This window comes from Lontra canadensis, unplaced genomic scaffold (genome assembly GCF_010015895.1).
Source record: "Lontra canadensis isolate GAN:19392208 unplaced genomic scaffold, GSC_riverotter_1.0 scaffold35, whole genome shotgun sequence".
Taxonomy (NCBI): domain Eukaryota; kingdom Metazoa; phylum Chordata; class Mammalia; order Carnivora; family Mustelidae; genus Lontra; species Lontra canadensis.
In genome coordinates this window covers 4,062,820-4,074,922 of record NW_022631029.1, presented here as the reverse complement: position 1 = coordinate 4,074,922, position 12,103 = coordinate 4,062,820, and the positions used below count along the sequence as shown (strand labels likewise).

Genomic DNA, 12,103 nt, shown 5'->3' with positions numbered 1-12,103 from the left:
GACCCCGGGACCATGACCTGAGCTGAAGGGAGAGGCTTAACGCACTGAGCCACCCAGGCACCCCAAGGCTACTTTATTTTAAAGATTTTTATTTATTTATTTATTTGAGAGAAAGAAAGAATGCACATGCAAATTGGGGGGAGAATCCCAAGCAGACTCCACATGAACATGGAGCCTGACATGAGGCTTGAACCCACAACCCCAAGATCATGACCTGAGCCAATCAGAGTCAATCAAGAGTCACCTGTCTAGCCAACTGAGCCAGCCCCTACTTATTTTAGTAAAATCCCACTGTCTCACTGATCTGAGAACCTCAGAGGAGAAAAACCTGTTCTCAAACAACTCCCAAAGGGGTGAATGATGTAGGAAACAGAATTTTTAAACCAAACTAAGGAGACCAATGAAAGCACCTGGCACAAGTTGAGCACATAACACCAGTAAACGTCTCCTGATGATTTAAAAAAAAAAAAAAAAAAAAAGTAAACAAACACAAGTCATGGAGCTATAACCCTAAGGCATTATCATTCTGTACTTGGAAATATTATTTATACTACACAGTTACTAACACACCAGCAGGAATACTACCAGTAACACTCCTGTTTCTGCATGAGAAAAGTGCTTAGCGATACATGGTTAGGAAAAGTGACCAGGCTGAGGCTCTGAAAGGTGGACCTGGGGTGCTCTTTCCAGAGCTGAGAGAAGAACATGAGGAGGTGGGGAAAAGAGGGTACTGAGTGTGGACTGCCCTCAGGGGGAGCATGGACAGGTGGTAGGGTATCCAATTTATTCTAAAGGATCATCTGGCTGATCTGGGGACAGACTAGAGTGGAGGTGGTGGGGGACGCAGTCTTGGGAGGCTTCTGTATCTTATGGATCAGGATGAGAAGGAGACTGAGCAGTGGGGAGACACAGCCAAACACTAAGGATACTTTAGAGGATATGGACAACACAACATGCCAGCAGCTGGATAGGAGGCAAGAAAGGACTGCTTTGGGAACCTGGATGGCTCAGCTGGTTAAGCTGACTGCCCTCAGCTCAGGTCATGATCCTGGAGTCGTGGGATCGACTCCTGCATCAGGCTCCCTGCTTGGCAGGGAGTCCGCTTCTCCCTCTGAACCGCCCTCTTCTCATGATCTCTCTCTCTCTCTCATTCTCTCTCTCAAATAAATAAATAAAACCTTAAAAAAAAAAGAAAGAAAGAAAGGACTGCTTTGTTTGTTTTTGCCTGAGCGACTGGAAAGATGGAATTATTTTCTGAGATGGGGAGAGAACAGATCTGAGAGAAGGCTGAGACTAGGGTAGTTTGGACATGCTGAGCATGGGTCTACCAGAGCCACAAAGGGAGGCTGAGGAGTGTCTGCTGACAGGTAGAGGCCTGCACATGGGCCAGCTACTGTCCTCAGTAGCACAGGGCACCCTTTCCTGTCAGGAAGGAAGAAGGGCCTGTGATGCATCCAATGCCAAGCTGGGTAACAACAAGATCCAGACACTGGTCTCACTTGGCACAAGCCAATCTCCACACTCAACATATAGGCCCTGCTGTGGGGCAGCTCTATCAGAACTCAGCCAGGCACCCACCAAAGAGTGCCTCTGAGCAGATGCGAAGTGCAGGTGGATGTTTGTGCCCTGGTGATCCTGAGGCTGGGACTGTGGTGCCCCCCTGCATGGCCTCCCCCTTGTCTCCTGCCTGAACCCAAGAATCCCATCTACTCTCCCAAACAGCCTGAGGAAGCTTGGGAAGATGAGTCTCAGACCTGTACACCCTTTACCCACCCTCTGGAGGCTTCCCACATTCTTGAGAGTCAAACACAAGACCCGAGGAGGGGCCAGGGAAAAGAACAGCTAAGCTGTACTTTGGTGCCAGCAGCCTCTGGCTGACAAGCACATGTCTTCCCTTCCAGAATAGAGGCCTCCCTCTGTTCGAGTCCTGAGCCACTCTCTGATATATCTCTCTGAGCAACAGCAGCAGGGATAAAGTAGCTGTGTTCTGGAAGGAACTCATACTAAAGATGCCAGTTCTCAAGTTTTAAACATCAAACCCTGTTAAGGCTGAGTGTAAGGGACACAATTTAACTTGGGAAATAGAAGGATGATTCCAACAGTCAGCTTCTACTATCAGACACTAAAGAGAACAGAAGCCTGATCTCAGGGAACTGGATGAAGGATCCTGTTATTCTTTGAGCCTCAGTTTCACTACCAATACCTCATAAACATACTAAGTAAAGACACACATAATGATGTTAGAAATAACTTGAATGAGAAAACAAAACTGCAGAATAGCATAAACTACAATAGTATAAGTAAAATATTTGTTAAAATATTTATTATGTATAAATATTATAATATAAATAGCATAAACACATGGCTTAAAAAGGCTTTAATCTTCAGAAAAAAAAATACTGAAAAAGCTTACTAAAATCAAAAGTGAAAGAAATTGGGCTAAAAGCCATAGCACTCATTTCTCAAGAATTAAGAAACTTTCACTTTCTGTATTAAACATTTCTGTATGAAATTATTTCTCCTAAGGATGACTTCATCTCAGTCTTATATTCAAAGAACACAAAGATAAAACAAAGAGCTAGACAAAGTAACACTCCAACATGCAGAGGCTGAAAACTGAAAGGACTAGCGGGAGTGAGACAAGGGAAGAGGGCCCTTTGGAGGGAAGTGCTCCCAGGCCAGAGGGAGGTTGTTCTGTAACATAGGGAAATCACAAGGCTGGCTCCTCCAACAGGAAGAACTAAGAACATAAGACAAACATGCCACCTTCAGTGGACTGAGAGGGGATGCTGCTGCGACCTTCCCGTCCATTATGAGCAAGTGTCTATGTAGCTTAAGAGTCTACCCTCTGTGTCACTAAAGAGACTCTCAAGCTCTAAGCCGTAAAACCACACCCCTCAGCTCCTCCCCACTGTCCACCTTCTACCTGGACTACCAGTTGTGAACTGGCTGCCAGGCCATGGCATCAGTGTGGGCTCACTCTGAGGGAAGCCGGGTCTCACCCAGTTCCTCAGGAAGACTGCCCACAGCAACAACCCCTATACTACTCAGCAGCTTCATCTCTCTTCCCAGCTTGCTAAACTCTTCCATGGAAGAAAATCTTGTTTTCCCATTCACCTTCATATTCAGTGTGGAGCAAAACAATACAGGTACAGTACACGCTACTGAGTTAAACCTACATTTCTATAAATTAGCCTCATGAAATAATGTATGCTTCCTGGCATTTGCCCTATAGGTCAAAACGAAGCAAAGAAGTACTTTCATTAAATACTCTGTGTTCAGAGGCACCCGGGTGGCTCAGTCGGTTAAGTGGCTGCCTTTGGCCCAGGTTGCGATCTCTGGGTCCTGGGATCGAGCCCCACATTGGGCTCCCTGCTCCGCAGGAGTCTGCTTCTCTTCTCTCTCCCTCTCTCCCCCCCAACCCCCACTCATACTCTCTCTCTCAAATAAAATCTAAAAAACAACAACCCTCTGGGGGGGCCTGGGGGGCTGAGTGGGTTGGGCCTCTGCCTTCAGCTTGGGTCATGATCCCAGGGTCCTGGGATTGAGCCCCGCGTCAGGAATCTCTGCTCAGCGGGGAGCCTGCTTCCCCCTCTCTCTCTGCCTGCCTCTCTGCCTACTTATGATCTCTCTCTCTCAAATAAATACATAAAAATCTTAAAAAAAAAAAAAACCCTCTGTGTTCAGACTCTCTGAAAGCTGAGACAGAGTCTTATAGACTAAGGCTGAGAGAGAAATAGGAATCTAGGGAGATGGTCTAGGCAGGAGAGGGTTAAGCCACTGGGCTGGGAGGTCTCAGGCAGAGAAGGGAACCACATGAGTCCTGTGCTACAGGTTTGCTCAAAAGGACAACTAAGTCTTACTACTCACTGACTAAAGCTGGGTTCTTAACCCTTAGGGATCTGAAAACCTAAGATACTCCAAAAATACAGGTGTTTTTTCTCTTGTACACCATCAAAAAGGCCCTAAGTCCAGCTGCCTAGCTAGAAGGTCCCTGGGCCTTCAAAGACCTACACTAAGAGGATCCTAGGGAGGCCCTCCCTGTAGCAGTCCTGTGACCTGGGCGGGGGAACCAACCACACATGCTGGGGGTGATAGCTGCCACTCAAGCTCTGCTTGTTGAGGATGTGTATGTTACCCAAGGTAGGGAAATCCAAATCTTAGTAGGTGAAGAGTCTGGGCCTGAAACCCAGGTCCACCATTCTTTTCTACCTGGCACTTTCACAAGCTGCCCATTGTGAACATTCCACTACACACTCAAGGGCCTTTTTTTTTTTTTTTTTAAGATTTTTATTTATTTGACAGAGAGAGAAATCACAAGTAGGCAGAGAGGCAGGCAGAGAGAGAGGGGGAAGTAGGCTCCCCACTGAGCAGAGAGCCCAATGCGGGGCTCAATCCCAGGAGTCTGGGATCATGACCTGAGCTGAAGGCAGAGGCCCAACTCACTGAGCCACCCAGGTGCCCCTCAAAAGGCCTTTTGTTAAATCATGTTTAAATTGTTTTCATCTGGAGTGATAAGCACATAGTGCAGCTAAAATAATGCACGTGCTAATGAGGAGGAAGATAAAACACCCATCCTGAAATGAGAGGAAACTGCGCCTGAGGGAATTAAGATTTTCGCTGCCCAGGGCCAGGCCAGGGAGGACCCTGCAGCCAGGAGGTATGGGACCCCACAATTAAATGTCACTACCAGCCACCAGGTAACAGGCTACATGACAGCTGTGCCTCAGTGTCAATGCTCCTGTTTGTCCCTAGCCCTGGAAGAGAAGAATGGCCGCCACACAGCAGACAGACGAGAGACATCTGATGAATGAACAAATATAGGTTTTATGAAGAGGAGCTCCCAGGAGGGGAAAGGGTGCTGGTCCAGACATCTCAACCCCATTTCAACACTGAGATCCTCAGATTGTGACCCAAGTTTATTGCTCCTCTGTTGTTACCAGAAATGTGGGGTCTTCTTACTTTTAAGGGCAAAACACCTACACTGAGCTTTTACCTCACACAGATCACGTCAAATGATCCTCATAACCACCTGCAAGGTAAGTGCCACCACCTACCCCCACCTTATAGGTGGGGAAACTGAGACAGATTGTAGTCACACAGCAAATGGGTAAGACATGCTGGGAACTGAAGCCCATGCTGTAGGCAGTCCCAAATGAAAAATTCCATTAACCACCGAGAGTCACATGTGAGGTTTCCAAAGGATACTGGGAGCTCCTCACAAGTATAGAATTGGGCTTGACCTCTCACCCACAAGGTCCAGATGAGATATTAAATGATTACAACTTTATGTTGTTGAATGAGATCACATTTTTCACTGTTTGCTTTCTAAGTACAGTAAAAGTTCTGGAGCACAACATATATGCATTTCTAAAAAACCATGGCATATTGCAAAATCGTGCAATAAAACATAGGGCTACCAGAACAACAGGGTTAGGTACACAACACCCCAAAACTTCATCATGACATTAAAAAAAAAAAGACAGGAACCTGATTTTTAAATGGTAGCATGTTAAACAGCAAAAAAATATACAAATGCTACCTGAAGTCTGAACCCTCACTGAAGGAAAGACCTGGCATTTGCTGTGGCTGTTTTCTGAGTTACTGTGACATGCTAGAATGAAGCTGTCTGACCCAAGAGAAAATGGTATGGTCTAGAGGAGGCCTCGTGCATATCTGAGGTGTGCATTTCCATTTTGTGTACTATCAGGTGCTCTTTCGCTGGGAGCAATTTTCTGGATTCACCTACCGCAGGAGTTGGCAAACTTGTTCTTAAAGGGACACGGTAAATATTTTCAGCTTTGCAGGTCATTCTGTCTCTGTCCTGATTACAGAGCTCTGCAGTTGTATTAGTATGTCCTCAAATGGGCATAGCTATGTCCCAATCAAACTTTATTTACCAAAACAGACCACAGGTTGCGGGTCATAGCTCCCCAACCTCTAACCTGAACTTGGCATTTCTCCTGGACAAAATCATACATATGTGTTGTACTCCAACTGTGTCCTAATATATCAATAGTGTTGGAACAAATCTGCTTTTCCAAAACAAGCATTATCAGAGAATTGACTATAGAGGAAAACAGGTTTCAAAAAAGAACGTGAACATGTAAATTCAATCTGAGCCCAGGACTCAAGGTTACCCCTTTTGATAAGTCAGAAGAAATTTAGTTTCAAAAAGTGCTAAGTGCAGAGAGCTTACCAAAGGGCTAGCCTGTCTCACTATTTTATACCATCCTAAAAGCCCTACACACTCTCAAGATAAATAGGTCCATCGTATAAGGAAATTATGTGCTATAAACTCAATTACTGCAGTGGCTGGAACTTTAACCCAGTTACAAAAGCAAGCGGTTCCTCAGCACTCATACCTGAGCATCAGACCAAATCTCTAAGGAAAAGCACAGGGATGTGAAGGATCTTGATGGGCACAGGGCTGGGAGGGGATGGGCTGGGGTGAGCCCTTCTTGAAATAGGAATGCTTGAGCTGGGAGGCAAAGTGACTTGAACACACTGGGGCTAACCTGCTGAAGGACCAGGGAGTCTCTGGAGATGTCCTGCAGTGGGAAGGGAGCTGCAGGGCCCAACCAACTTCTCCAGGTAACCAGGGCTTGCCTTTACCCTTGAGGCCTAGGAGGAAAGGGGTCATCTGTGCCAGAGAAACTTCAAGAAGGGGGTGGGGAGAACCCCTCCTGGGGACTAGAAGGATGCAGATCCATACCACAGTGCCCCCCAAGGGCCCCACTCTAGGAGGTCCTGGGCAGACAGGTAGCACTGTCATAGCTTTGCACCCGGTGTCCTGCCCCACAGAATGGACAGAGATTTCTTTGTAATCATGACCTTCATTTGGTACATTCTGCCTTCAGCTGCAGCTCCATAGCCTAGCTCAGCCTGGGGACACCAAGAGAACCCCAAGGACCCTCCTGGGGACTCCACCAAATCACCACTTTGGTCGTTCTATTCTGCTTTTATGTGAACAGTGGACCTGACTGGTAGGCATATCACTTCACCCCTAACTTGGGGTCTCAACGCAGGTTTACTGAGCTTTCTCCTTAGTGTTAAAAGCAGCAAACACAGCTCATCAGGTGGACAACTACTTCATAAAGATGAGACACATGAACAACAAATTCTTCTGTCCTGTTGGGAGGGGCTTAGTCACTCTTTCAAAGGCTTCTCACGAGTTGGACAATCTCACTATCAACCTCCAGTGGCCATAGTGCCTCAGCTCCGGATGCTGGGGAGGGTGAGGGAAGTGAGAAGAGAAGAAAAGAGACAGGGAACACATAATGCCCCAGACTTGGGATCATTTGACCCCACTCAGCGGACACCTTATTGGTAGGAGGACATGGAAACTGGGGCACTGACAGATACCTCCCAACTCCCCAAAGCTACAGCTTACCAAGAACTTTGCACTACAAATATACATATACATGCATTCACAATCATGCATACTCACAGACACATGCATTCCCACATACATGCACTCACACATGTGCACAGTTTTTAATCCCTTCCTCCCACTTCTAAATCTTGCCCAATTATCTCAGAAAAGGTGTTTCCCTGTTCAATTCTGAGCAAAAGATCAGCATTTCTTATGAGTGATCAGTGTCCAACTTCTGATCCACCTGTCTCAAAAAGGAAAACCCTGAAGTTTGAAAATGAGATCAGACTTGGGGCCAGAATCACCACAAAGACACCCAGAACCCCACAGGCCCTCGCATAAATCCCCATGCACCTCAGCCACTTTAGCCCACATTTCCCCAAACCCTGCCCAAGACTAATGATTTCACACCTGGCTGGAGCAGCAGAGCATTTTCAAATCACCAGCACTGCAACCATGTTATTTCTACTACTTTGTGCATATAGTAAGCTAAGATTCCAGAGAGGACAAAGAACTAACCACTCTTTACTGTTGTTTATCTGAGTAATGCCTAAACTCAGAAGGGAACTTCTGCAGCACAAGGAGCCTGGTCAGTTACTAACTACCTAGGACACTTCCATCTCTTAGTTCACAGCCTATCCCGCCCAGCAGGATGTAGATGCTGACAGGCTCCTAACAAATGCTGATACCACACCAGATAATGACCTCTCCAAGAGACCAGTAACCAAGAGGTACCTGCTCTCTGGAGGGTAGGAGAAAGAGTAGTTCAGGGTCCCCGCCTTCATGGGAGCATAGACCTTATAAAGGCTATGAAATGCATGTGCTAAATCACCATTTTATTACAACTCAATGCCAGAAAAGGAGTTCGTCCTGGTAGAAGACAACAATCTAGAAATGCTTCATTGGAGCTGGGCCCCAAGAACAAAATCTGGACTTGTAAAGATAGAGGAGGGAGGAGGATGCCTGGGTGGCTCAGTGAGTGGGTTAAAGCCTCTGCCTTCAGCTCAGGTCATGATCCCAGGGTTGAGCCCCATATTGGGCTCTCTGCTCACAGGGAACCTGCATCCCCCTCTCTGTCTCTGCCTGCCTCTCTGCCTACTTGTGATCTGTGATCTCTATCAAATAAATAAATAAAATCTTGAAGAAAAAAAAAAAGATAGAGGAGGGAGGAAATATGTTAGAAAAGATGAAGTGGAAAATACACAGGAGCATGAAAACCCATCTCCAGAAAAAGTAAATGAAACCAAATAAAAGGAGATCAAAACTTTAAAGTTTTTTTTTAAATGGGATGAAATTGTGTAGAAGGAAAAGGAATCCTGTTAGACCACTTATACTCTGTGTGAGAGGCTCTCGGTGATGGCAGGGCCTCACATGACTTCTCTGGGCACTGGGAACCCTTCAGGAGTCCAGGGACTGGGGTTGGGGTGGAGGTCAGGACCAGCCATCAATGAGCCTGTGAGAGTGAGGAGGGCTAGAACCTCTAACCGGATCCTAAAGGAAAGGGTGGGAGGAAGCCCTAAGAGCCATGAAATGGAAAAGGATGCTCCAAAGACACATACACACGACTTAAAATCAAGTGCCTTCAGTCACTCCATCAACCAAATCAATCTGAACACGGGCACTCTCTTCGGGGGACTTCTTTGCTTCTGGAAAACCCTTCGTAGCCGCAGTCCTCAGCTTGGACTAGGAGCCAAAGGGAAAGGTTAAGTTCAGGAGCATCTCAGCCTCCTCGTAACAGAGTGCTTCTAACATCCCAGGTGTGCCCACACACTGCACACCATCTGAAATCCTAATGACCCATCAAATATAAGCCTGTTACCATCAAGGGGTTGGGGGGCCATCTGACACAGGCCACGACATCATCTATCATAGTTACCTCTAGTCCTTGGTTCAAGAACCATCCAGAGAAACAGGTTAAGAAAGAAAAAGATTAAAAAGGAACTGGCACCTCTAGTTTTCACATTTACAAATAAACACACATTTACAATCAGATTTTGTTAAAGTGGAGGACTTGTAAATGTCCTCCAAACAAAGTTAACCTGGAGAGGAGAAACTTTAACACACTTAAGTGGTGACCATCAGGTCATGATTTCAAGGTCCTGAGATCAAGCCCCACATCCGGATCTCTGCTCAGTGGGAGACTGCTTCCCAGAGAGCACAAGCATGGGGAGGGGAGGAGAGAAGAGGGAAATGGAGAAGCAGGCCCCACAATGAGCAGGGAGCCCCACGCAAGACCTGATCCCAGTAACCCCAGGATCATGACCTGAGCCTAAGGCCACTGCTTAACCGACTGAGCCACCAAGGCGTCTGACCATCAACATTCTAAAGACAAAACTTTAATGATCCTCAGATTCCTAAACACAAATCCCACACAGGCTACACAGTAAAGAACACAGCACTTGTAGTAGCTCACTCAGGCACAGTGCGTGGGAATGAAGCGGGGTTTGGGACAAGTCATCTCCAGAAAACAGACAGGCATGAGGCCAGCCTGCTGACAGTTCACTAGGCTGCTCAAACTCGCCTCCAGGATGTGCAGTGCCAGGCCTGGGACATCAGGTCCTCAGACCTCAACCAACCTCCCTCCCTGGAATCATGGGAGAAATGGTGGGGGGTGCGGGGTGGGAGGGTGGAGAGTTGAAGAAAGTACAGATCCTATCCTGGGGAGACAGTGTACAGAATATATTCTTATCTTCCCTCAGATACAGCCAATCTCCTGCAAACTTCTGAAAACAGGGAATAATGTGGATTAAACAGATCCCCCTCAACTACATCGGCACCCCAGCCCCATGCCTTGGCTTCTGAGCACCCCTTCCCAGAGACATGAAATGAAAGCCAGTCTTCATCTTCAGTCAGAGCACACAGTAGGAAAAAAATGCACTTACACTGATCACATGTTAAGAGAGGGAAAGACCAGTAGCAAGTATCTTTAAAACTACAGTAGCTCCTCCAGGCTCACACTGGAGATAAGTACCTGGCTTCTGTGTTTGCTCTCGAAGTGCCCCATGAGCACCCAACACCACCCACCTGAAAGTGGCTCCACATACGCATCGAACCACCAGCAGCAGCCAGAGCCGCTGGGCCAAATCCCAACCCTACAGCCAGAAAGAAATAGATGCTGTTGCAGGAGCACACAACAGAGAAACAAAGGTGCTGCCTGTGAAGGGGAATCTGAGCAATATTAAATGTCCACCGGGAAACATTGACCAGGAATCCCCCTGGTGCGGGATGTTACCCTCAGGGCTAGTGGGCTACATTTGCCTCCCATGGGAAAGGAAGAGCCCTCTGTTCCTTCCCAGCTGCCTCCTGAACCATGTGCCTCCATGGTCTACAAAGGGTTACACCTACCATTTTCATGCCATCTGCAATGTCCCCATTAGGTGTCACATCACAAAATGGGAAGCCTTAACCCTTTCAGTGCCAACTCCCTCAGGGTCAAGACACAGCTCTAACCACCAGCTCCACTGAGGCCCCTGGCTGAAAATGGCAGGGAGGCTTTGCACAGGCCAAGTCTAAAAAGGACCCAAAAAGTGACCTCCATTCCTAGGAGGAGACAGAAGGAGAAAGAAGGTGAACCAGGGGTGCCTCTTTTGTCATTTTCATCAGGGTACCCAGCAATATGGTAACACCTGGAGGCCTTTCCTGGGTTCCCTTTGTCAAGCTCCTCCTTGCATATTCTGTGCTATCAGAGCACACTGGCAAATGCCCCAGGAGGATCAGAGTCAGCAGGGAAACTTACTTTTAGGACTAAGTTTCTGGTCTCAATAAAGCCCATGGGACTAAGAAACCATTACTACCAAGGAAAAGTTCTCTCAGCACTTTCTGCCCAGCTGTAAGAGCTGAAACAGAAATCCCACTTCTAGCCTCTACGGTAAATGGAAATCTTCCCCTTGGGCAGACAGCTGTTCAGATACCTTCATCAATCAATCAATCACTGGGAAACAGCAGAGCTGGGCTTGAGGGTATCACATTAAGTGGTCCTTTTTACTATTCAAGGTAAAAGCAAGGCCCTTGCCTCAAGCAGCCTTAATGTCAGGTCTGTCTCTCTGATTTTGTCTCCTCCCATCCCATGCCCCACTCCACCCTGACCCCATTCTTTTAGGCCACAATGACATTCTGGCTGCTCCAGACAGTCAAGCTCACTCCCACCCCAGGGCCTTTGCACTTCCTGCTCTCTCTGCCTGGAAGGTCTCCACCCCCAGGTCTCTGAACTACCCTCTTTTTCAGGTCTTAGCTGAGACAGCAAAGTGCTATCATCTCCCCATCCACACAACCCCCTCCATAGATTTCTAACTTCTTTCCCACTTATTACCACTTAACATTCTATTTACTCATCTCTCTGTGTACCCTCCTAACTCAATCTCCCATAAGACAAGGAATACCTCTTTGTTCAGTGCTACCATCCTAGAGCCCAGAACACATACATGTGTGTTAAACATACAAGAAAAAGTATTTTCAGAACTCCCAGCTATCATTCTCTCTTCCTTGTTAAAAAAGCCAAAATGGGGGGCAGGGTAAAAAAAAAAAGCCAAAATGTCCTCATGTCAATAAAAAACATAAGGATCAAAAACAAAACTCTTACCTTTTAATAAAAATTAACTCACGATAGGTAAAAGACCTAACTATTAAAAGCTAAACCTATACACCTCTTAGAAAAAAAAGAGAAGGGTAAATCATGACCTTGGATTTGGCAACATATTCTTAAATGTGAAACCAAAAGCACAGTATCAA

The 12,103-nt window shown here is 46.7% G+C and overlaps 1 protein-coding gene across 7 annotated transcripts in view; it reads right to left on the bottom strand.

The window, feature by feature from the left end:
* The window catches only part of GATAD2A (GATA zinc finger domain containing 2A), a 103,106-nt gene that overhangs the window by 41,132 nt on the left and 49,871 nt on the right, over positions 1–12,103 (bottom strand). For 2 of the 7 annotated variants that reach the window (XM_032867775.1, XM_032867777.1), the window contains exon 1: positions 10,347–10,352. The exons of the other annotated variants lie outside the window; for them this stretch is intronic. The gene's annotated coding sequence lies outside the window, so the exon portion shown is untranslated. Of the gene's footprint in view, positions 1–10,346; positions 10,353–12,103 lie in introns of those variants that run through there. 7 annotated transcript variants of the gene reach the window in all.